Below are 24,088 nucleotides of genomic sequence, written 5' to 3'. Positions count from 1 at the left end.
ACACAGCGGCTTTAGGAAAGACCGGTCGGTGAGACGGCGAAGTAATTGAAAAATAAAAGATTTAGAAGTTTTTTCAACAAAATGCTGATCTTTTTTTTTCAGTCGGCTAGTTTCATACCGGGTCGGTGGGGTTACGGCAAACAGACATTATTTTGCTCAGCCTTACATGGTTTTATTTTTTTATGGAAAGTGGCTATGTGACATTTTAGAACCCTGCATTAATCACTCACAGTCTTCATTTTTCGAATAATTGCAACTAAGTACAGAGCAACGGGTGGAGATGGGGGGAAGGTGAGCATGCAAGCCTCGGTTTTAGGACAATGCAGAAGAACTCAAACATGCAATCAAAATACACCTTTAAGAAAACTAATGATAAGGAAACACTGTTGTCCCCTTAACTGTTCTCTCATGGTCAATAATTATGAATTAGCATACAATTGTGATTTTTCCTCTCACTAAAATGGCATATCTTGACAGTCCTATAGTATAATAAAAAAGCAAACGGACAGGCCTTCGCTCATTTCCACTCCACTCTGCTCTTTCCTCTGTGATGTTGCACTCTGCTATAGTAAGCAGCAGGAGCATTTGTTGTGCATGGGAATCAAGGGCCCTTTATGCTCACAACAATCCGGCTAAGGTCAAGGTTAGCTGCGTTACAACAGAGCCGGAGCGATAATAGGCATGTCTGAAGATTTGACCAGCTCTAATCTAATTCCCGGGGCGTGGTGTGAGGCGAGGTGAGGGACAGGAAGTTGCTGTGGGTAAATAAAGGGAGGCTAAGTGGAGGATGCTAACAGTTTGTGTGTTACATCTGATGTACACATTTGGGAATAAGCTATTCATGGGTTTCAGAGACAGTTTTTTCTCTAAATAATGACATTTGGGAGACTTTTATATATAAAAAAATTACTATGGTCATGGTCCTATTTTATTTATGTATTTTTGCCTTTTTCCCCCTCAATTTCTTCCCTTACATTTTGCAGTAAAACATATATTTATTATATTTTAGAGCTGTCAAAAGAATCAAAAAGTGATCCAAAAACTAGTATCAAAACTACATATTGATTTTAAATAGCATTGATAATCAAATAAACTGGATAGAATCTGACCTTTTACGAATAGTTTTAGAATGATCTTGGGCTTTATCAGAACTAGAACAAGAGCACATAAACAAACAAAGTACTTTTATTTTAGTGTTGACAGTTTCCTTCTATTGTCTTGCAAACGTCTGTTTTTTTTGTTATCAATTTGGTATCAAAATGTATGTTGTTTATCGAGTGTATTCCTCGTATCGAAATTCAATCTTCTTTTATTATTTTAGAAAATAAAGAAAAGAAGAAAAGAAAAAGCGTCTTTAAAGAAATAAAGGTTGTAAAGTAAGTTGTAAAGTTATAAAGCTGTTATATGTATTTAATAAGAGTGATGTGGTACAAAAGTAGTAAAGATCATTAGGGTTGCAAAACAAAAAAAATAAGCCCAACCAGTTTGGCTGCAAGATGAGATGAGCATAGTATATTCACAAATACTTTTTAGTTGTTAACAGCTCGTATTTTAGTAATTACGAAGTCTATAAATGTGAAGGAAAACTAAACTGAAAAAATCCCCTCTATTATAACGTGCAAGTGCCACTCAGGACCAAGCAAGCAAAACGCAACCAACATTTGCAAGTGAATTTCTACAAGACCAAAATGCTTTACAGACTCAATTATGACTTTCATCAGCTAGAATTATGCCTGTTTTTGTAATAATGGACCACCTCTGACCCCACAGGGAGGGCCTCTGCAGCTCCTGCCGCTGACTGAGGAGCCATATTCTCCTCACAACATTGATACTAACAGTACAAGAGTGGGAAAATGATTTCAGAGTGAGATGTTGACTTAACACGAGGAGACGGGCCATGCATTTACAGGTGGTCTTGTGGGACCCCTACTCCACTTGCCTTCTCACGGCGCCTATATGATTGGTAATGGTCCCTATACGTGCTCCGGGCTTTGGTTTGTTAGCACAGATTGCAGGAGGAAATTGAAAACTCTTCTGACTGCGGTGAAATAATTGCTTTTCTTCTCATGCCACAATTCAAATGTGTCTGAACAATCCATTACAGTTGATTAAAGTTGATTTGGTGGAAACATTTACCTTCAGATGAGTTTCATGATTCAAAGTAAAACAACATCCCGTCCTCTAGTCCTCTAGTTTGGTGACATTCAAGGACAGAACTCTCATCTAACGCTTCTCTACATTTGCATTTGTGCCATAATGTCGAAAACAAAACAATACATGAGACTGTTAGACGCATTTAAAGGATGGAATGCCACCTTTTTTGTATTTGCATAACCGCTTTATCCAGCGTAATGTCTCCATAAAGTGTTTTCAGATCCGATTGCAGTCAGGGTTGTCCAACAGTATATACAATGTTGAAATGCAACAGAGGTAATATTAGTTGAAATATCAAGTACAAAGTAACACTGACTTTATGGGGCTTTTAACCATGTTAAAACGTTATCAAAAACAGACCTGGAGTTGTATTTTGGCTCATTCACGCTTGGTTCTTGAATCCTTTTCCTTGTAATCTTGCTAAGAGCCCTCAGAAATCGTTCCATTTAAATTTTTCCATGACTCATCCCAGATTACAAATCCAGAAGTCCTTTATGCCGTTTTTCAGTCCATAAACACACAAGACACCTCTCTAGCCTGCCACACATTTTGCCAAATTTCAACAATATTCACAGCCCCACAGACAGTTTTGAGCTACAGATTGAACCACATGTTGTACAACTGGATTTTGTCTGGATTTTCATTGAAAAAGGAAGAATCAAGCATTTTAAGGAAAAACATTTAGAAAAAATCCCTTTTGTAAAACAAATGTTAGTTCTGTTTGGTTTGTCGTTATTTTTAATGTGGTGAAAAAACGATGTGCAACTGCAACGAAGTCTTAAGGATTACATTAAGATTACATGATAAAACGAGCAGGGCAAAGGACGTCATTTTCAACTTCAAACCAACAAAATCTGCGTTATACAGGCGCTCCATGATTTTTTTCTTTTATGATGCACAGACTATATACAGCGCTACATGTATGAAGAAATAAACTAGTTTTATTTACTTCTACTTCTTCTTATCTGTGTTCACATGCAAAGGCTTGTCCCTGAGACAAACACTCGGCATCCGGGAAACGCTCATCTTCCCCAGCTGATCTAGTATCGACTTTTCCACTTTAAACTATAAAATATCTGCTCTAAAGCTCGCAAAACCATAACATGTGAAAAACATTGTCCCTGAGATTCACTCAGAAAGAAAGCTCTGATAGGCTGCAGAATGTACGAGACACTCTCAGTAAACAACATGACGTCACACAAGCAGGGTTTCCCCAAGGTCTTAGTGCCTGGAAGTAACAGAATCTGCAGCTTGTTTTGCCTGAGGATGGTCAAATACTGCTGAACATGTGTGTCAGGGTCTCTCCCATCACCTGATATAATTAAGTCCTGAGGACGTCTCTGGCTTTGGCAGACAACAATTGGGACGATGGGGAGGTCTTAAAAGACAAAATTTTCAATCCATGGCAGACATAAAGTTATGTTTACTACCAACACTATTCACTATTAGCATAGCAGTCACATTTAGTCTAATATTTACTTTTTTATTCCAACTTTTGGTGTCAGCAGAGAGTTCCCCAATATCTAACTACTGTGCTGGATACAGAGGTGTTGTTTGTATGTAGAAAAGTATGTTTTCCAATTCTGGTACTTTTATTTCTAGACAATATGTCAATAATAATAATAAATATAGCCGCAAGCGGCAATGATCGGCCCTCGCCACGCCGCCGCCACACCGCCGCCACGCCGCAAGAGGAGGGGGCGCTAACGCGCCCCAATTGTCCTTTTATCACGCCTACTGCTGAATCTGTGACGCTGTCACATCTTCTCCCCTTTGTTTTACCATCAAAAAGCAATTTTATTTTGAATTCTTGGCAAAATGTGCGGCTTTGCCGCACAGACACCGTGACTCTTTGAATGAAAATGTGGATAACTTTTGATGGTCCTGAAGATGAGTCTCACCAAATTTCAGGTTAATAGGGCTGACGCCCTGGGAGGAGTTTGTGAAAGTCTAAAGTGTAAACATGTTCTGGCCCCATTGGAATAACATGGGAGGTTTCGGTCATCGTTACGGCAACGCCATAACAATTATGACATGGGTCTCATTGACTTTTTTGATGGGGATGCTAAAATTGAGTTGTGTGTCAAATTTCATATAATTTCGCAAAACTAAACATTTAACCTCCATATAAAATCTGTAGGGGGCGCTGTGGCGCCAAATGAATTTATTTCACTTCAAGTAGGTTTAGGGCAAAGAGTTTAACAACTAATTCTAATTTGACGCAATTCGGACTTTATCCGCGCAAACGGCAGAAATTTTAAATATGGGAGATTTCTGAAATTCTAGCTACAGTTTGCGGCTTCGCCGCACAGAGACCGTGAGAGGTATCAATGTAATTTGGATAACTTTTGATGTCCCACTCCTCAGTAGCATTTTCACCAAATTTCAGCTTTTTAGGGCCAACGCCCTGGGAGGAGTTCGTAAAAGTACGAAGTTTGGAAAAACTCCGAAGTCATGTTTTGCCATTTTTGAAGCAATATGGCCGACATTTGGTTGGGCGGACGGCGTTGCCGTAATAATATTTTTTACTTCTCTTGTCACCATCTACCTCTGCGCCAAATTTCATGATTCTACGATCAGATTTTTTTTGGGTCATTTCCCATCTCTCAATGCATTTTTGGTACATTTGGGGGCGCTGACGCGCCAATTTTTTTTATTTTAGAAAAGGGAAATAGCCAGAATGTAGAGAGGCACGATTTTTAGAGGTGTGAACATTTTTGTGACTTTTCGTCAATGTTCACTGGGTGAAAAATAGGGGGGTTGGTCCCGAGAAGAAGAAGAAGAAGAAGAAGAAGAAGAAGAAGAAGAAGAAGAAGAAGAAGAAGAAACATTTTCGGAAAGCGCTCGCGCTTTCCTACCTCATGGTGTGGGTCCCTGGTCACTGACGGGTACTTTCGTTAATTTTGAGTGGGCTCCGCCCACTTTGTGTTTCTGGCCCTCTATACAGTAATAATGTTCAATTTTTGCATTACATGCTCATATGCACGGAACATGCAAGAGATGGGGAACGTATTCGTGAGCTACTTAGCGCAAATGAGTGCTTTATATGGGGATGACGACCGCTTCGCGGTCGTCATCTCAATGTAAAGTGCTCGTTTAGTGCGCACTTTTGCACGGGCTTCGCCCGTTTACAACGGTAATGTTCCATTTTCCTACTACTAATTAGTATGCACGGGGCGTGCATGAGTGAAGGAGTGCGTTAGTGAGTGTTTGGAAGTGGGCGAGCGCTTCGCGCTCGATTTCGTGCGCACTACGTGCGCACTTTCGCACGGCCTTACAAGATTAATAGGCCTCTCGCCAGCTTGTGGCGCTCGGGCCTAATAATACTGCCCTTGTGAGAAATATACACTGTAATATATTATTACCACTACCACTTTTTTACATCTTATTTTTTTATGCTTTGCTGTAAACAAATGTAAATCTATGATGATAAAACACACACCGCAGAAAACAAGAAAAATAATCAATAGATCCATAGGCGTAATGACGTGTGTGTACCCTGCCTGCTCTTGTCTCATGAGGCCCAGCCAACCATTTCATTTTAGGGCCAAACATGCCACGCTGTAGTCCACATCCATCATCCAGCAATAGGAGGTTATAGACCCTGGGAAAACTCTACACTGCGCATTAAATTCACACACATATAAACTATAGGGGGATTTTGATACATTTTCAGAGTTTGTGCAGTGAATATGTAGCCGTATATGTGGATAGTAGGCATTTATACACACTATTTATGCTACACAAACACAGCTGCAGGAAAACATAGGGCCAAAAACAAATAACTACCGCAGCAAGCCACATAATGACACCCTGTTGGTTCACTATGACAGTAATAGCCCCCCAAACAGCACTGGGATATTACATTCAGCCTAACCATACTATCAGTGCATGGACAGCAAGGACTTTACACACTAATGCCAGGATTTTCACAAGAATTTGCATTTTGAAAGGGGCTTCGCTAAGGCTGATAATACATGTATATTAATATATTCTAATATTTCTTGCTTTATTTGAGGGTTTTTGTTAGATAAGACTATGTATATTTTTTGCTTTTACCGATATTATAATATTGTCCTGTCATCAAAACCCTTTTGCATTTCCAGTAATCCTGTGCACTTGGTCATTTTTCCAATCAATTTTCCCCAGATCGTTATTTAATAGATCCGGAAGCCGGAAGTCTCCTGCCTAGTATAGAAGTCCAAGCACCTTATCGAGACTCTATCTGAGCATTTCTGCACTTGAATTGTTTTCATGACAAATATGTATTAGCATTACGTGCTAGTTGCTAAATGGCTGCTTTTAATTATTTATATTGTTCATTCCTACTCCTGCCAGCAGATGGCATGATAATGTCTAAACAGCACCATCCAAATTGTGAGTGTTTTCCAAATAAAAGCATATTCACTTGTACGATGTGCAATAGCAATGCAAACGCCCAAAAACATGTTCAAAGGCCATTGACAATAAACAGAATGCATTTTTCCACTTTTTGTTCACTGCAGCAAGATATTTTTCTTTTACCCTGTTTTTCTTTTAATGTATTATTCTAAGATGCAACATTATCTCACAGAATGTTATCCTTTGACATAAATTCACTACATGACACGCAATAAACAGTGAAAACAACTTGATAGGTGTGGTAATTGCTGCCCGTCCAACGTCAGTCTTGATTCTTCAGGAGGAGGAGAGATAAATAAGCCTCTTTTAATGAGAATCAAAGTCCCGCTGAGCTCATACAGCGGCGCTTAAGCTACGCACCTCGTCCCTGTGGGGATCACACCTGCACCATTCAACGGAGAGTCGGGATGAGTGACGAGGTTGTATCGTCTAATCTGAGGAAGCTACACCTACCTATTTGCATGCTCTGTTCAAGTGCCAGATCAAGTTTGTTTGGGGAGTAGCCTAACAAATGTTTATTTATGTATTTAATTTGAGCTTATTCATTCATGGAAGCAAATGTAATAGTTTGTCACCTGGTTATGCATGAATTTTCATGTGATTTTAATCGATTATTGGGTTTCACTATATAACTGGAAAGCCACACAAATCGAGTATCCATTTCTTGTTCCTTACCAAATCCAAAGAGGTGTTTGAGCAAAGGAAAAGGAAAATGGCAGAGCACAAAAGCCGAGCAAAAGTACAGTGAGTGGCACTTAGAGACCAGCAAAGACATGCTTAAGGAGAGCGAGATCCTGTGACCGATAGTTTGTGTCTCATCCCTTAGCCCGATGGCACCGGACTCAATCAAATCCTCCTCATTCCTGCCCATCCATTAGCCCGGCGAGGAGGGACCTTGTTCCACTCCCTCAATTAAATGCACAGCCGCACATAATTAACGAGCGTTTTGTCCACAGATCAATAAACTGCCTGTTCATTAAAAGTCCCTTCGCAGCTCTAGGGCTGACTACAGCGGGTGGAGGAAAAAGTGGTTGATCTAACACTAGAATGGTTGAGCCAGTGGAAAAAAGAGGTATAAAATCAAGTGAGCAATATCTTATAGTAAGGCTGAGCAAAATAATATGTCTGTTTGCCGTAACCTGACCGACCCGCTATGAAACTAGCCGACTGAAAAATAAATATCCGAATATTGCTGAAAAAACGTCAAAATCTTTTATTTTTCAATTATTTCGCCGACTCACCGACCGGTCTTTCCTGAACCACCGTGTCAAATATTTTTATCACGCTTGTTAACTTGACATTCATCTCACAGGACTGATAACGCACCGCGTAACACATGCGTCATCATTTTCAGTCCTCCACATGCGTCTGTAACAAAACAGACCACGCATAGGAGTCATCATATTGCCTTTGTCAAGGTTAATTTACCTTTGTCAGCGCCACTGAGATGTCCAGAGTAATGCCAGGCTCTGTCAGGGTGTGAAATTTGACTTACGCAAATGCATTCTAGGATTGAAACACGCCCAGTAGCATCAGCACAACAAACATGGCGGCGCTCGTATCCCCCGCATGTTCCCCCCGCTCGCCTTCGCTACCAAAATAAAGGATAGCGGCGTACAAAAGGTTGATTGAAATATCTTAAAATCGTGATATTTAGTCTCCCGATCGGGTTGATAGAGACGTTTTCCGTCATTGACTGTTGAAGCCTGACCCCTGGCGGTCACTCAGAGTCAAAAAATGACAAAATTTGGATCTTTTTTTTTGCCTTCAAATTGAAAAAAATAAGAATTTGCCTAACGACCGAGCCAGATGGAAAATGTTGACTCGGGTTACAGCAAACAAGACAATTTATTTGGGGTAGCCTAATATAGCTTAATATGGTTGTCTAGTGTGGAAATAGCAGTCTCAACTATATTATCCCTTTCCAGTTCCCCAAAAAAGGCAAAAATACTTTTTTGTAGCAAAAACTGTGACAATGTTCAAAAATTCTGATGTCAAAAAAGAAAGTTCCGATTTTCATCCAAAAGATACTTTTAATGTAAATATTATTTACTGTATCTAGAAGCCTTCATGTACCAGATTGCAACTTCAATTTGGTTGATAGTGCATTTCAAAAGTCTCTTTGTAAAGTAAAAAATAAGTGTGATCTGAATTTTCTTACCTTAATAAAGGTGTTCCTCAAGGCTCCGTCCCTGGACCATTGTTATTTACTATTTACATAAACTCAATTGGACATAATCTAAAACACATTAGCATCCACTTGTATGCAGATGATGCAATTCTGTATGCTAAGGCACCTTCTTGTGCACAAGTGATTCAAAATATTTAAGAAGATTTTCACTCCATCCAACAAAACTGTGTTAATTTAAAATTGTTAATGAATTCAAATACGAAATGTATGCTGTTCTCCAAAAGACACCCTAGAAACCCCAAAAATATATCTATTATTACGCTTGATGGTAATATGATTGAACAAGTACCCGATTACAAATACTTGGGCATCTGGATCGATGATAAACTCTCCTTTAACAAACACATACAAGAGCTGACAAATAATCTTAAAGCCAGATTGTCATTCTTCTTTAGAAATAAAACGTGTTTTCCCCTTCACTGTAGAAAACAGTTAATCCAGGCTACATTTCTCTCGGTTCTAGATTATGGTGATATTATATATATGGATTCTACAGCAGCCGTGTTAAAACCTCTGAACTCAGTTTATCACTCAGCTCTAAGGTTCATTACAGGAGAAGGATACAGAACTCATCACTGTCAATTATATTCTAAAGTAGAATGGCAATCATTGGATGTGAGAAGAGAACAGCACTGCCTTTGGTTTGTGTACAAGGCTCTACTTGGCATTTTGCCTGATTATTTATCCAGATTATTGTACATTAGTTCAAGTATTCGCTGTTTGAGGTCTCAGGACATTTTTATCTTACAATCCCATCGTGTCAATACAGAGACAGGAAAAAAGGCCTTCATCAACTTTGCTCCCTCCTGTGGAACAAAACACAGGGACTTTTTCAATTAAATCATTTTATGCCTTTTAATGAGTTTAAAGCACTGGACAACCCTAAGTGCCAATGCTCTTGTTTTACTTAATTGTATCTCAGATTCTATGTATAAATGTGTTTTCATGTATTGATTAATTTTATTGATTGTTTTATTTGTGTTTTAGTATCCTATGTTTGTTGTTTATTTTGTGTTGTGTTTTAACAGGGACCCATGAAAAAGATAACTTTTCTCATTGGGTTTTCCCTGTATAAATAAATAAATGAAATTGAATTAATTAATAATTCATTTTTAACGATTTCTAAAAGTGAAAACAAATAATCCTTATTCTTGCATGTCAACTTTGTCTAATTCTAACAATTTTCACAGAGCGCTATTTTTCACCAGCTAACTAACGTCCTCCATAAATGCTACAACATAAAAACAAGCTTTTGAAGAAATGTAGATGCATACACACCACAGGAGCTGTATTTGAACATGAAGCGTGCCCGGCTGCCAGCCAGCTGCCATTGGCTAACCCACAAAATGATTACCAGAGTCACAGTTTAGGCAATGTAATGATCAGCGGCGCTCCCTGTCTGTGCCTCTCACCTCTTCCATCTGCCACGGATACAGCCACTCTGGAGGAGGATAACAGGGTTTCAACACGGCCCATACCACGCATGGCTTTATTGTGTATGAGATTATCTGAAGCAGCGTCTTCAAAGCAATATAATGCCTTTTCGTTTTGGTCATAGCGCCACTAAAGCAACAAAACAAATACTGTGGTTATAATAATGTGGTGGCAATAGGTGGGCAACCTGTCTGGGATGTGTGCCGGGGGATTTAGAAAGTATTATTTCTCAGCAGAAATAACAGTATTGCAAATGAAAGTGTTTAAGTATTTCAAAGTTGCCATGTTTAGAGAGTTCGCCTTCAAAACAAAATCCCAGCTCAAACCAGGGCTGTTGTTGTGTCCCTGGCTTCTCCCTCGTGAATGTGATGTGTGAGTGAGTGGAGGACGGTGGGGCTGATGGTGCAGATTGCCCTCTGTCAGTCTATCAGGAAAGGTGCAGCTGTAAGTACAGCAGTTAAGTGCCAACAAGTAAGAAGTGAATGACTAATGCCTGTCACGTGACTAGAGCTACTTCGAAACATATTATGCAAAATTTCCTTTGTTTAGCTTTTGTCTCCTCATTAATTTGTATGTTGCTTAATCTATGTTCATTTTATCAATCCTATTTAGTGGCAATTTTATCCGACTTCCGCGATTGTTGCGTCACAGGTCACAGTTCTTAAGTTCATAAACCATCACTTGTCTCATACTAAAATTGTGTTCACAGAAGCTCTACTAGCATAACATAACAAGCGCTTCATGTATTAGCTTTTCATGGTTCATTCTCACCGCTGACAGCAGAGGGCGCTCCAACACGTAAATACCTCATTGGAAACAGAGGTTTGGTTTGTGAAGTGCCAAATGTAGACATTATCATAAGTTAGGACATGTGAATTACTATAATCATAAACAGGTATAAATGCCAGTTCAAGCCACTAGAATGCCTATTATGTCAACTTTAGAAGGTACAAATAAGGCTTAAGTGGTCACTTAATAAGTAATGGTTATATTTAATATGATTAGCAAAAGCAGCATGGTTAGGGCTGGGTATTGCCAAGACCCTTACGATACGATACGTATCCCGATACTTGTAAATTCCGATACAATTCCCTCATTACGATACGTATCCCGATATATTTTTGAAAAAAGGGTCTTAAAAATGTACTGTTTTTTTGGGTAATGTTTTTACTCTGAATAAGAACATTTATGAAATTTCATGTTTATCCACAAAGCACTTATTTATAAATCCATTCTGCTCTAATAACTTCATAGATCCAACTGATCCAAATAGAAATATAAGGAACACATTCTAGTAAAGTATTACATGTTTCTTGCCAAACAATTGGCCTGGTCTGAACATGCTGCAGCAGCATCTTCTACAGATCAGCTTCTGATCAGGTCCACAGCTCCTTTAAAGCCACCTCGTTTAAAGCCTACGGGCCACAATTTATTTTTTTTTTTTTTTTAAATAAAAAAAATATTGATACTGTGACTCTATAGATACGCGTATCGATACGGAGTCCGTGACGATATATCGCCGTATCGATATTTTGAACACAGCCCTAAGCATGGTATTACTGTACACTGTTTCACTGAGTACCTGAGTGGTTCTTGGTGTGTGTGTGTGTGTGTGTGTGTGTGTGTGTGTGTGTGTGTGTGTGTGTGTGTGTGTGTGTATTCCAGCTTTGAGACTAAGGCAAGGCAAGGCAAGTTTATTTGCAGAGCCCATTTCATGCACAAGGCAATTCAAAGTGCTTCACACAGCAGGAAAAATGCATTAAAACCACAAAGAAATTACAGAAACAGAAATAAAATAAAATGAACTAAATTAAAAATTATCAATCCAACTGATTGTCTAAACTAATAAAATCACAAACAAAAGAGAAGAGCGCAAAGAAAAAATCCTTTCAGTCGTATGCGCAGCTAAACAAAACTGTTTTTAGCTTAGATTTGAACATTGTCAGAGTAGAAGCCTGTCTCACATCTTCAGGAAGACTGTTCCAGATTTTAGCTGCATAAAACTGAAAAGCAGATTCCCCATGTTTAGTCCTGACTCTGGGCACCAGCAGGAGGCCGGTCCATGTTTAGTCCTGACTCTGGCACCAGCAGGAAGCCGGTCCATGTTTAGTCCTGACTCTGGCACCAGCAGGAGGCCGGTCCATGTTTAGTCCTGACTCTGGCACCAGCAGGAGGCCGGTCTCTTCTCTGAGCCACAGGAGCCAGTGCAGAGACCTGAGAACAGGACTAATGTGATGGTACTTCCTGGTTCTAGACAGGACCCAGCAGCAGCGTTCTGGATGTACTGCAGCTGTTTTACAACTCGTTTGGAGAGGCCAGTGAGCAGGCCGTCTACTGGAGACAAACGCATGGATAAGTCTCTCTAAATCTGGTTTTGACACTATATTTTTGATTTTGGCAATGTTTTTTAGATGGTAAAAAGCTGCTGATTTTATTGATTTGACGTGGCTGTTAAAGTTCAAGTCTGAGTCCATTATTATAAGAATAATAAAACTTACCTAGTATATTTCTAAGTAACATGCTCTTAAGAAAAATACATCAAACCTAAGTGAAATTCAAAACTGGAGTGTAGGCATGTTACATACATAACCAAAAGCATTTATTTTTTCCCTTCTCTATTACAGTTTTTTACGATTGAATAATCACTCAAATCTAAAGTTTTGCCCAATTATCAAAATCTTACACTCAAGGAGCAAAACTCGGCCTCAGATCTGCACCACTGTAACACAATAAGTCAGTTCACACTTTGTGCAAAACAACACACACAGTGATTTACAACACTGAACACACTTGTGTGTTTAGACACAGAAGTTTGTCAAGATGTCACTTTAATGTAGAAATATCCACATTAGCCAAGGGGAAATAACGTTGATTGGAGCGGACAGTATGGGCCGTTGATTCCGGTTAGAGAATCAGGGGAAACTGGATTGATTGAGAATGTTCTTTAATTTGTACATATTACAAATTGGTGGTGTGTGTGTGGTCTGGGAACAGAAAGACAGTAAACATGAATTAAGTCACATTACTAAACTTCTACATTGCACAGTATATGCGGTATAGAACTCGGGTTACATTAGTAACCTACATATGACGGAGTTATTTTTAGAACAAGCTAGTTGACGGCGAAAACAGCGATAAGTAATGGATCGCGGCAGTTTAGCTGAATACAGTGCATTAACTGTCAAAGATAAGGATAAACATCAACCATATACAATTGATAAACATTAACACAACCAAATACTCACTTTTATAGTAATTACGCACACAATATGTGGTGCTGCTGAATAGTTAGCTTGAATAGTAACAGTAAAAGAGGGCCGTCCAGAAACACGGAACTAAACTTTGGTTCCCCCCTTAGTCTTTCTGACAGTCACTGACTGTCAAATGACCACACCCATGTGCCAAATGACCACACCCATGTGCCAATCCATTGAACACTGTCATCAGGTGCACAAACACAAGATCGCTTAATTGCAGACACACCAATCAGGTTTAAGCACTATAAAAATGCAGCTGGTGAGTTCACCAAACTGAACCAAAATGGAAGGAAGAGGAAGAGTGAGGAGGAGGAGGAAGAGGAGGAGAAAGAGGAAGAGGAAGACTTAAAGCAGGAGGAAGAGGGGGAGGAGTTTGGGAGGGTTCTTTTTTGTACTGGATAGAATGAGACTCTGAAAGATGAGGTCGAAAGAATAAAATCTGGCAGTAATGCAACACTTGGATGCCAACCGCTCCGGTCTGGAGAGACGGGAGATGGCGGAGGAGAGTGGATCGGTGGTCGAAGACGTTCTGGACGGCGTGGAGGAGCAGCCTTTTCTGGCTGCACGTGCCCGGAAACGTAAAAAGTCCCTTAGCTCGTCCGAGGGTTCTGGGAATGAGCAGCAGGATGAGGCTGAAGCTATTGATATCCGGAGTGAGAGCAGAGACTGTAAGGTGATCATAAAGCTTGCACAGGATAGTGCATCCTTTAAGGAGTGGAATTCAGTGGCATTGTCAAAGAGCCTAACTGTAGCTGTGGGAGTGATCAAGAGTGCGAGTGTCCTTAGAGATGGCTCGCTGCTGGTCGTGTGCAAGGACGCGGCTCAGCAACGGAAGGCGATTGGAACTAAACGTCTGGGTGGAAAGGACATTCTTGTGTCTGATGCTGAAAGAAACACGGTCAGAGGAGTTATGGTAGGTGTCCCTACGGCGACGTCTGTGGATGAAGTTAAGGAGAATTTGACTGGAGCTACGGTGGTGGACGCTAGGCGGTTGAAGGTGACCCGGTCTGGGGTAAGATGTGACAGCTTGTCGGTAATGGTAACGCTTGAAGGGAGGTGCCTGCCTAGTAAGGTGTTCATTGGGTTCATGTGCCATGACGTTAGGTCATATGTTCCACCGCCCCTGCGTTGCTTTAAGTGCCAGCGCTTTGGGCATATTGCAGCGGTCTGTAGAGGGAGGCAAAGATGTGGTAAATGTGCAGGAGATCACGAGTATGGGAAGTGTGACGTGGGAGCAAAACTGAAGTGCTGTAACTGTGGGGAAGAACATAGTTCTGCCTATGGGGGATGCAGGTTTAGCAAAAGAGCTGCTGAGGTGCAGAAATGAAGGTCTCTCAAGCTATATCCTATGCAGATGCAGTCAAGAAAGTTTCAAGTAACGAGTTTAGAGTAAATACAGAGAGAGGAGCCAGCGCTGCTCCCAGCCAGGGCGAAATGAGAAAGGCCAGCGTGGCTCCCAAGAAGTGTGAAGGTTTCAAGAGTGGAGGTCCCAAGTGTGCAGGTTCCAGAATTAATGAGAATACCCTGGTTGTGGATAGAGAGGATTTTGTACTCTTTATGGTGGATATTGTAAACTGTGCTGCTCAGACTCAAAGCAGAACTGAAAGGATCAGGATCATTGCTAAAGCTGCAGGGAGATTCCTTGGAACAAAGGAGCTTGATTGGGCAGATATAGAAAACAGGCTAAAGGCGCTAAATGGGAGTCGGAGTGATGGGGGTCTGCTTGTGGGGAGTCAGAGTGATCAGAGTGACGAGATGGGGGTGGGGGTGGTCTCCTGTCCTCGTCCAGTCTCGTAGACGCACGGCTACCAAGCAGCGACATCAGTGGAAATATTAAAGCCTATAGAATGAAGCCTAAAGAATAAAGCTGTACGGTGGAAGCACCGAACGTCAAAGAAGGAGAGGAAGATGAAGAAGAGTCTCCCTGGAATAAAGCCGGTCGGTCTCTGAAACAACAACAACTATTCTAGTCACAAAGACATATCATGACCTCATGGGCTTTGTAACACCAAAGCAATGGAAGGAGTACTTTTACGGACTACGACAGTCTGAGGACTACGAAAAGTCTGTGGAATAAAGTCTGGCGGTAATGCAACAATTGGATGCCAACCGCCATAAAACAACAACAACAACAACAACAAAATGGAATGTTCATGAAAACTGGGAAATGTTTTTTTTCGCCATGTTGGCTTGAGTAAATGGGAAAAAATAAATGACACTGTCAACAGCATTAGTCTTGTGTCCTGTGTGGTGTCTACAGTAACACACACAAGTGTGTGTAGTGTTCACTGTGTGTATTGTTTTGCACAAAGTGTGAGCAGACATTGTGTTTATAGTTGTGCAAATCCGAGCCATGTTTTGCAAATTCTCTGTGAACTTCACCCATACGACTCTGTGCACTTAGAAGCAGGATTAGCCAAAAGTGTTTTCAACAGCCGTGTGTAACTGGTGCAAACATAGTTTAGTCATATGCAACGTGTGTGTTTCATATGGTAAAAAAATATGGTTTTGATAAGTTAGTGTAGAGTTTTTACAAGAGTGTTTCATTTTGCAAAGGAGATAAGGTGTTTTGATAATTGGGTTTGTGGTTGTGCTAATTGTGTGTAGGGTTTTGCTAAATAAAACAAAACAGTCAAAATTGTGTTTATTCAATCGTAAAAAACTGTATTTGTCCTAATTCCTGCCTAATATTATGTGTATCTCTGTGGATTATTCAGTTGTGTTGTGCCCCGTGCATGAACCTTGGCTAAATCCCCTGAATGTTTGTACAAAAAGGCCAACACAGATCAAATCCACTGCGTACTGCCCCTAAAAAAAACCTCTGCAGATGTTACAGACCAGCAGCAAATTACTGCAGGTGGAAAAAATTCTTGCTGAATATTTGCTTCATCTGTTTGTTTGAGAGGACGTAATTTTTCAGAACCAAATTTGCCGTAACTCCACGCTTGGTCAGACGCGGCGCAGATGGATTCCCGAGTGAAACATCTGGCCACATCCCTCCATTTCTATTGTAAAATTACCCCTTTGAATCATCTCTGAGCCCACTCCTAATTCAGTGCTTTGCGAAATTGTCTTCATGTTGTCTAATGTGCTAAATGTGCTCCCTGTCTCTGTGCACGGACTAATGAATGTTGCAGAAAGACCGTCTAGTCCCCAGCTCCCAGTGCGATGATTTGTGCCAGTCTCTTGGATCAGCAAACATATGGAGCCATGCGAGTACACCAGCGCTGGCAAATGAAGCAGAAACTACCACACATCCACTCACAAATAAGAAAACAGATGAAACAAAATTATTCTACTTCCATAAGCCGCAAATCATGGACAAATTGCATACTTGACGGAGGATTGGTGAAATTGCGTAACCGTCTGTAACAAATAGCAGCTTGCAAAGTTTTGTCAGATAAATAGATTTTGGGCACTTCTGAAGTCCAAATGTCTTACTCTGTGATTCTTGACTCTGCCAGAAAGCTACAATTTTACTAAATCTTTCCACAGAATGTTCCATCGGAATAGTTTTGCCGATAATGTTCAACAGTATGGCATGAAACTTAACTATGTCCATGCAGACAAGCAGGTGATGCCACCAGGCATCTGAACTCAATGTACATAAGCCAAAACTAAAGGCTACTATTACATAACATTATAATGATGATAATATTAATGCTTGTAACACTTGTAATGCACTTCACAGGCTTGTCGACCCCACTAACCAATCTCACTCACAGCACTTTCATACTTGAGTGTCTAGCCTAACCAGTGTCTGACCTCCGACCTTGGTGGTTGGTGGACGAGTGCTCTAACCACTGACCTGCTGCGACTCTTGGGATGAGGAAAATGTTTTGATTTTACCAGGCTGAAGAAAAAGGTTCATAAAAAAAAAAGATACTTTATGTCTTACTTTAGCCCTGATAATCAGTTTTTAGTCTTTTATTCTGGGTTTGTCATATTTCAACCAGGGGTGCCCAAAGTGGGGCTGAATTTTTGTCGCCTAAAAACAGTTGAATCATAAATCTTTTTTTTTGTTCATGCAAAACATGAATTGGTTTGGCTCTCGGCTGACACATATTAATTACTGAGCCCCCCTGGTTTGGACCTACTTTTTATCAAAGATTTTTTTGGGCCCATAGGCTTTATTGGACAGGACAATGTAGCGTGAAATGGGGATGGGACTGGGAAAGGACATTACAGTAAATTGTCAGAGCCCGAATTAAACTCTCCACTTGGCCACCGAGCGGCACAGAATTTAATTTGTTCTACTTACATTTGACCAGTCTTGATTTGACCTTTCCAGTTAAATGAATCCCAGTTAAAACCTAGTTAGTCCTGGTTTATTCCTGGTTTGAATCTGGTTTAGCCCTGATTAGTCTTGCTTTTAAACTGTTGTCCTGGTCTAGTAGTAATTTAGAGAACGTTCTATCCTTCACACAGCCTAAGATCACTATTTCTTTAGTACGTGATCAAACAATGATTTTTTTGTTTTTGTTTTACATTCTAGATTCCATTGATAACGGCGATTATAACTATTTTTAGTTATTATGGTTGTATTGTTACCTGCAAAATCACAATATCAGTTAGCTGGTCATTGACCATTGATCAAAGCCATCCCCAATTTCCATGAAACAGCAAAAGACAGTTGTATGCCTTATCTATATCCTCAGGTTTCCTGAGTGCATTCATCATAAACCAAGTGACATCTGCCTGGCTGCACTGCAGCATCTCTGAGCATCATATTGCTTGATCTATTGCTGACCGCCCATTGGTCCACTCCACACTACATGGCCCGAAGCAAAGGCCAAAGCAGTCCATCTGATTGTTAGGAAAACATGCCAAAGTGTGTGTCTATGTGTGCGTGAAAGCAGTAACTCTTGGGTTTTGATCAGAGCTAAAGGATTTAGAATTAGTAATACCTTATCCTGGCCTAGTACCAATGACACACTTTTTGAGCGTCTACCTCATTGAACTCGGATAGGATAAGGGCAAAAAAACATGTTGTATTTGCTTTTTTGTAACGTTGAACTCCTTTCAGTTCTAGCTGAAAACAAATACTATTAGTAAAGAATGCATAGTAGCAGAAACAGTTTAATTATGTCAAGGCGATGGTTATTAAAAGCAAGTCAAAGTACTGCACTGGCTTTATTTAAAGGACACTTTGTACACAATTAGTTTTTGTCTCATGCCTGATCTAAAACATACCTGGTGCATTTAATTTCATTCACACTAGTTTGATTAATCCTATTATAGAAAGTCCTCTCTCCTCCGAGTGTCGAAAACACTCAAACTGTGGTGTCATAGCTCTGTAAATCTTCTCCAGACTCATTCAGAGCATTTCTGCCGTCAATATTATAAATACATGGTTACACAAGCATGTCGGAGGAAAGCTAGCGTTTCTTTATTTCACCTATAAAGCCAGTAGATGGAGCCAGAAGTCAATTCCTGGCATGGGAAAAGCCAGAGTGACCTTCATTAGGGCATCATCAAACATGATGCCAAAGTTTCTCAACGTCATGTTTAAAGGCCAATAACGATATTTTAATAATATTTGACCTTTAACAGAACAAATAAAACAAACAAAAGAAAATAAAAGAAGAAAGAACCACAAAAATCTGCCCCCTTTTGACATATGGACATTGAGATCTGAAACATCAAATCATTTAAGTATCCGTAATTGTATTATTTTATTAATTTCATTATCACTGAAAATACAATCATTACCACTATAAGAGGTGCTTAAGGCTGTTAGAGACCTAATTGTGTACATTTGTCCCGGGGGCAGCCCTGACACCCTCTGCCTGCCGACGTGTCCTTGAGCTTGACACTGAACCCCTGCTGCTCCTGACCGCTCATCACTCCAACTGTCAGCTTTGGACTAAATGTTAACACCACACCTGCCTGTAGAATCAAACGCTTTGCCCGGAGGTCTAAATTTCCACATGGGATATGTTTTATATAGTCTGAAGTCAATGTAATCCCTCTTTTGTCCAGGAGTGGTGCATGACTAGACCAGGACCGAACCAAGTAAAACTATATTAAGATTTGGACCAAACTGGGACTAAACCAAGTAAATAAACCAGGATTGGACCAGGACCAAACCAAGTAAAACCACACCAACCAACCGAAATTTGGACCAGTGTGCTGCCCGGTGGTCGAGTGTTTGAGGCACAGCACACGTATGACAGGCTCCAAGTGCAGCCGGCTGCAGTGCAGAGAGTTTGAATCCTGACTCTGACCATTTACTGCATGTCCTCCCCTCTCTTTCATATCCCCCATTTCACACTGTCCTCACCTCTAATAAAGCCTACGGGCCAAAGAAAACACACATTTGGACCAAACTGAATCCAAACCAAGTAACTAGACCAGGACCAAACCAAGTAAAACCACATTCAAATCTAGGCCAAACTTGGACTAAACCAGGTACCTACAGTAAACAAGGACTAGACCAGGGCCAATCTAAGTAAAATAATTATTATTCTGACCAAACTAGGACTAAAACAAATAACTAAAACAAGACTAAACCAGGATCAAGCAAAATAAGATGACATTAAAATGTGTTGTCAAAATGAACACTGATTTGAAGCTTCACATGCACATCTCGTTTGAGCCAAATAAACTCTGGCTAATTCCTGCAAGATTTGAACAGGCAGCGCTGTATTCCTCCGGGCACAAGAAGCAGCAAACATCACCCTTGGTTCTATCAGATTATAGCATGCACTACATTCAATTACAAGTGATGGCAGATGGTGTAAACAAAATCAAACACACATAATCTCGAAGATTGGATCCTTCAGTTCAATATTAACCCTAATATCTGAAGGGCTGACACAGGACTAGACATATTAAGACAGGGACATAAGCTGATGATTTAGCAGTTTTGGGATGTGGGCTAATCCAGCGCATTGGGAATACAAGACGTGGAATAGGGCTGTATAATCAATCGCAATCAAGATCCAGTGGCGGCTAGTCTATTAAGGGCAATGGGGGGACGTCCCTCCTGCCAACTATGTCTAATGGTATTCAACTATTTTTTTTATCTAAAAACAATTTAATTTGTACAGAATTATGTTCTATTATTATTAGTTTAAATATGTAAAATAATAAGATATATATTTTCAACGTACGCTGTGGGCTGTTTGAAAATTGCCCATTTAAGTGCAGTGTATGCTGGAGACACAGCGTAGCAGGCGCGCGCACCTCAAGGCTGACGCAGGCTTCTCCCTCAGCTCTACGCGGAAGTGCTGCACGACAATTGTTGATGTTTTTATTAATGTAGTTATTGTTACTATGAACTATAAGGTACAGTACTATTGAGATTTCTGTTTGGCTCTTTATACTGATATTTTATAAAGTGTTAAATGTCATTTTAAATCAAATGTATTTTCTCACAAATGCCATTAAGTCATAGTATAACCAAAAGTGGAAATCAAGTTTCTTAATGTCATTAATTCAGTTGTAAATGCGTATTTAAAATGTGTAATCTGTCAAAGTAAAATATTCACTTTTGGACATAAAAAAAAAGAAAAAAAAGGTGTTATGTAATGTATGTGAATGTATATTTGTATCACCAGCTGCCACTGCTTAAGTGTGTCGCACAAATATAGAACTGAGGTGAGGTCAAAATGCAGAATGAAAAACACTTGCTCTTCATCTCTCCATTCAACTTGACTATAGCTGGGACGTTTTAATGTGAAATGTTAATTAGCTACAATCAAATCAAATCAAATCAAATCAATTTATTTTTGTAAGGCCCAAAATCACAACAACAGTTGCCTCTGAGGGCCACAGGGAGAAATGAATCAACAATGTCTGTGGTGGCGATGGAGTCAGACAATGTCTGTGGTGGCGATGAAGTCAGACAATGTCTGTGGTGGCGAGGGACGATGTCCCAGGGTCCTCTGTCCTTAGACTCTCCTTCTCGGCCAGGAAAAACTACAAAAAAAACCTCTTTGGGAAAAAAGCGTAGAAACCTGGAGGAGTTCCAGTGAAGGAGAGATCCGACTCTCACAGACGGACAGACGGACACAAGGAGACTGGAGCTGGACCCACTCTTCAGGCAGAAGAGGGACCGTCTGAGTCGAGCTGGACCCACTCTTCAGGCAGAAGAGGGACCGTCTAACCGCAGTGTCGCTCATGTGCATATAAAGCATACAGAAAGCTAATACTCATTCACATGATGTTTCAAAGTAAAATATTCAAAGTCAATTTCTTAATCTTGGTTCCAGAAAATAGGCCATGCCATATATGGTTAAGTAAAAGTATGTTATACATATTTTATTATATGTGGCAATGGCATTGAAGTAAAACATGATCAGGATTAAACTTCTTTTATATTTGGCGAGCTAATTTGCAAAAAACTAAACAAAAAAACAACAACTGTGTTTTTTATAAAAGCCACATCTATTGTAGAAATATTACCCAACAAATAAAAACATTGAAATTATCAATGAAAACAAACTAATTATACAGAGCTAATTTGACTTTTTTAAATTGTATTTCCCTCAACAGCCAAATATTCTGTAAATAACAAGAACTAATATAAGAAAAAATCCATTATTTTGATCATTTTCTGACCTCTTCATTTCCCACTTCATTCCCTACTTTCACTTGCCCTTTTATGTCTTAGTTTGACCCTGAATTACTCCTGACGTAGATTGGTTTGGTCCTGGTTTAGTGATGGCCTTGTCAAAGTTCAGTTCCAGTTTAGCCCAAGCTTTCGTGTAGTGTGTGTGCAAGCGTGAACACAGCCTTGGTAAAACGTTATAATCTGCAATACCATATGGAGCCTCTTAGAAACGCCCCATTCACGCCTTCTCTTCAAACTCTCTCCACAGAGTTTACAAGCACATGTCTTTTTTCCAAAGCCTCTCATGCAGGTTGGACAGACTATGGCTGGGCATATTAAACAGCCGGTCAGGTGACTAATGGTTATTGTAATTCAGTTCTACATGATTAAAATTGAGAAGCGCGCCGGACCCTTATTACCTCATTCCCCCACAGCATATGCAAATAACAGACTCACCATCCCTCAGTCATTCGACCTTGCTGCCACTCCGCGCGAATGATGGCTCCGGGGTCCTTGGGGTTGTCTTTAGTACATCATTGCGCATCACTCGTCTACGTAGCAACTGTCCGATTTCTGAAAGCAAAAAAAACACACAAAAGACCAGGCGGTGAGTTGCATTGAAATAAGTAAATTCTGTACTTAGTTTGTTAATGGTCCGCACTCATCGAGTCATGTCAAAACCAATTTCAAAAACTGTGCCCAGGACAAGACATTGCACAAGAATAAAGCTATATACGGAGCATTCAGAGCCCAAAAATATTTACAAAATAAACAAAAATGCATATGCTTTAATCTAACCAAATGCAATAATAAACATACAGAATTCTTTTAGAATTATGATCGAAACTGCACAGGTTAGGTAATTAATTCCAAACTAAAACTGGACTGTGCCCAGCACTACATTCGTTATGTTAGAAGCTGCAAACATGACATGGGAACTTAAAGGAGTTTTGTCTTGTCACTGCCCCTCGCTGCCTCCCTGGTGTGAAGAGGGAGGGCTTGGTTATATCCTCCAATCACAGAGCTGTTCTTTAAAATCCCATCACTTCCGCTTAGTTGTCTACAAATAACCACAGGTTTATGTACCAAACAGCGCTAAGACCAGTCCGAGACATGTCACCTTAAGTGACAAGACCGAGTCCAAATGTGCCAAGACGAGACGAGACCAAGACCATAAAAAATGTTGTCGAGTCCAGTCTAAGGACAAAGACCGCTCTTAAGTACTACTACGGTAATGGGCAAGATGAGGAGGCTCAGGTGGAGAAGTAATGTGACTAAGAGATGGTGATGTCATTGAAGGAAAAGTATTTTGCTAATGGAACAGTATGTGGAACCATCATCATAAAACATGTGAAGAAAGAAAAAAGAAATCGAGAATAGGGCTGTTTGTCTATTGCGCGATTCAGCGAGCTAGAGAGCAGGAGCAAAAGTGGTCAGCCATTTTCCTCTCAGGTTCAAGGATTGTGAGCAAGAGAGGGGCAGGAAAAAGAGAGATAAAGAGAGAGGGAGAGAGAGTAAACAAGTAGTAGCCAATGAGAAAGAAAAAGAGCAAAAGAGACTTAGGGAGAAACTAAAAGAGCAGGTGCTGGTAAATGGGAGAGAGGGAGTAAAATGAGGATGGGAGGGACGGAGAGAAAAGTGGAGGGAGGGAGCAAAATGAGGGATGAGAGGGAGGCAAAAGAGAAAACATACAGAAAAACATGAGGGAAAAAAGAGGATGGGAGTGGAAAGAGCGAAAAATAGAACAAGGGAGAAGGGAAAGGGGGCAAGAAAAAGAGGGTATGTGAGAAATGTAAAAGAAAAAAACAAAGAGGAACAAGAAAAGGGAAAATGGAATGGAGGAATAAGAAAGAAAGATAGAGTGGAAAAAGGTTGAGAACAAAAAAGAGGGATGAGCGAGAAGGTAAAAGAGAAACACATAGAGATGAAAGGGGAAAGAAAAAGAGGAAATGGAAGGGAAAAGAGGGGAAGGGAGTCGGAAAAGGGAAGTCAGACATTTGAGGGAAGGAAAATGTACAAACATAGAAAGAGGGAAAAAGAAAGGGACAAGAAAAAGAGGTGAGGGGGCAGAAATAAAAAAAAAAAAAAAAGAGA

The 24,088-nt window shown here is 40.2% G+C and overlaps 1 protein-coding gene across 1 annotated transcript in view; it reads right to left on the bottom strand.

Annotated features, from left to right (window-relative positions):
• Positions 1-22,557, bottom strand: part of LOC140365974 (cadherin-22) — a 256,099-nt gene extending 233,542 nt beyond the window's left edge. Inside the window, exon 1 of the mRNA XM_072452603.1 lies at positions 22,451-22,557. The gene's annotated coding sequence lies outside the window, so the exon portion shown is untranslated. The remainder of the gene's footprint in view (positions 1-22,450) is intronic.
• Positions 22,558-24,088: the final 1,531 nt, after the last annotated feature.

The sequence above is a fragment of the Eucyclogobius newberryi genome, unplaced genomic scaffold (genome assembly GCF_026437365.1).
Source record: "Eucyclogobius newberryi isolate DKJ021-1_F unplaced genomic scaffold, fEucNew1.0.hap1 SCAF_19, whole genome shotgun sequence".
Lineage (NCBI taxonomy): Eukaryota > Metazoa > Chordata > Actinopteri > Gobiiformes > Gobiidae > Eucyclogobius > Eucyclogobius newberryi.
The sequence above is the reverse complement of the archived record's forward strand: the minus strand, read 5'-3'. Positions and strand labels throughout refer to the sequence as shown.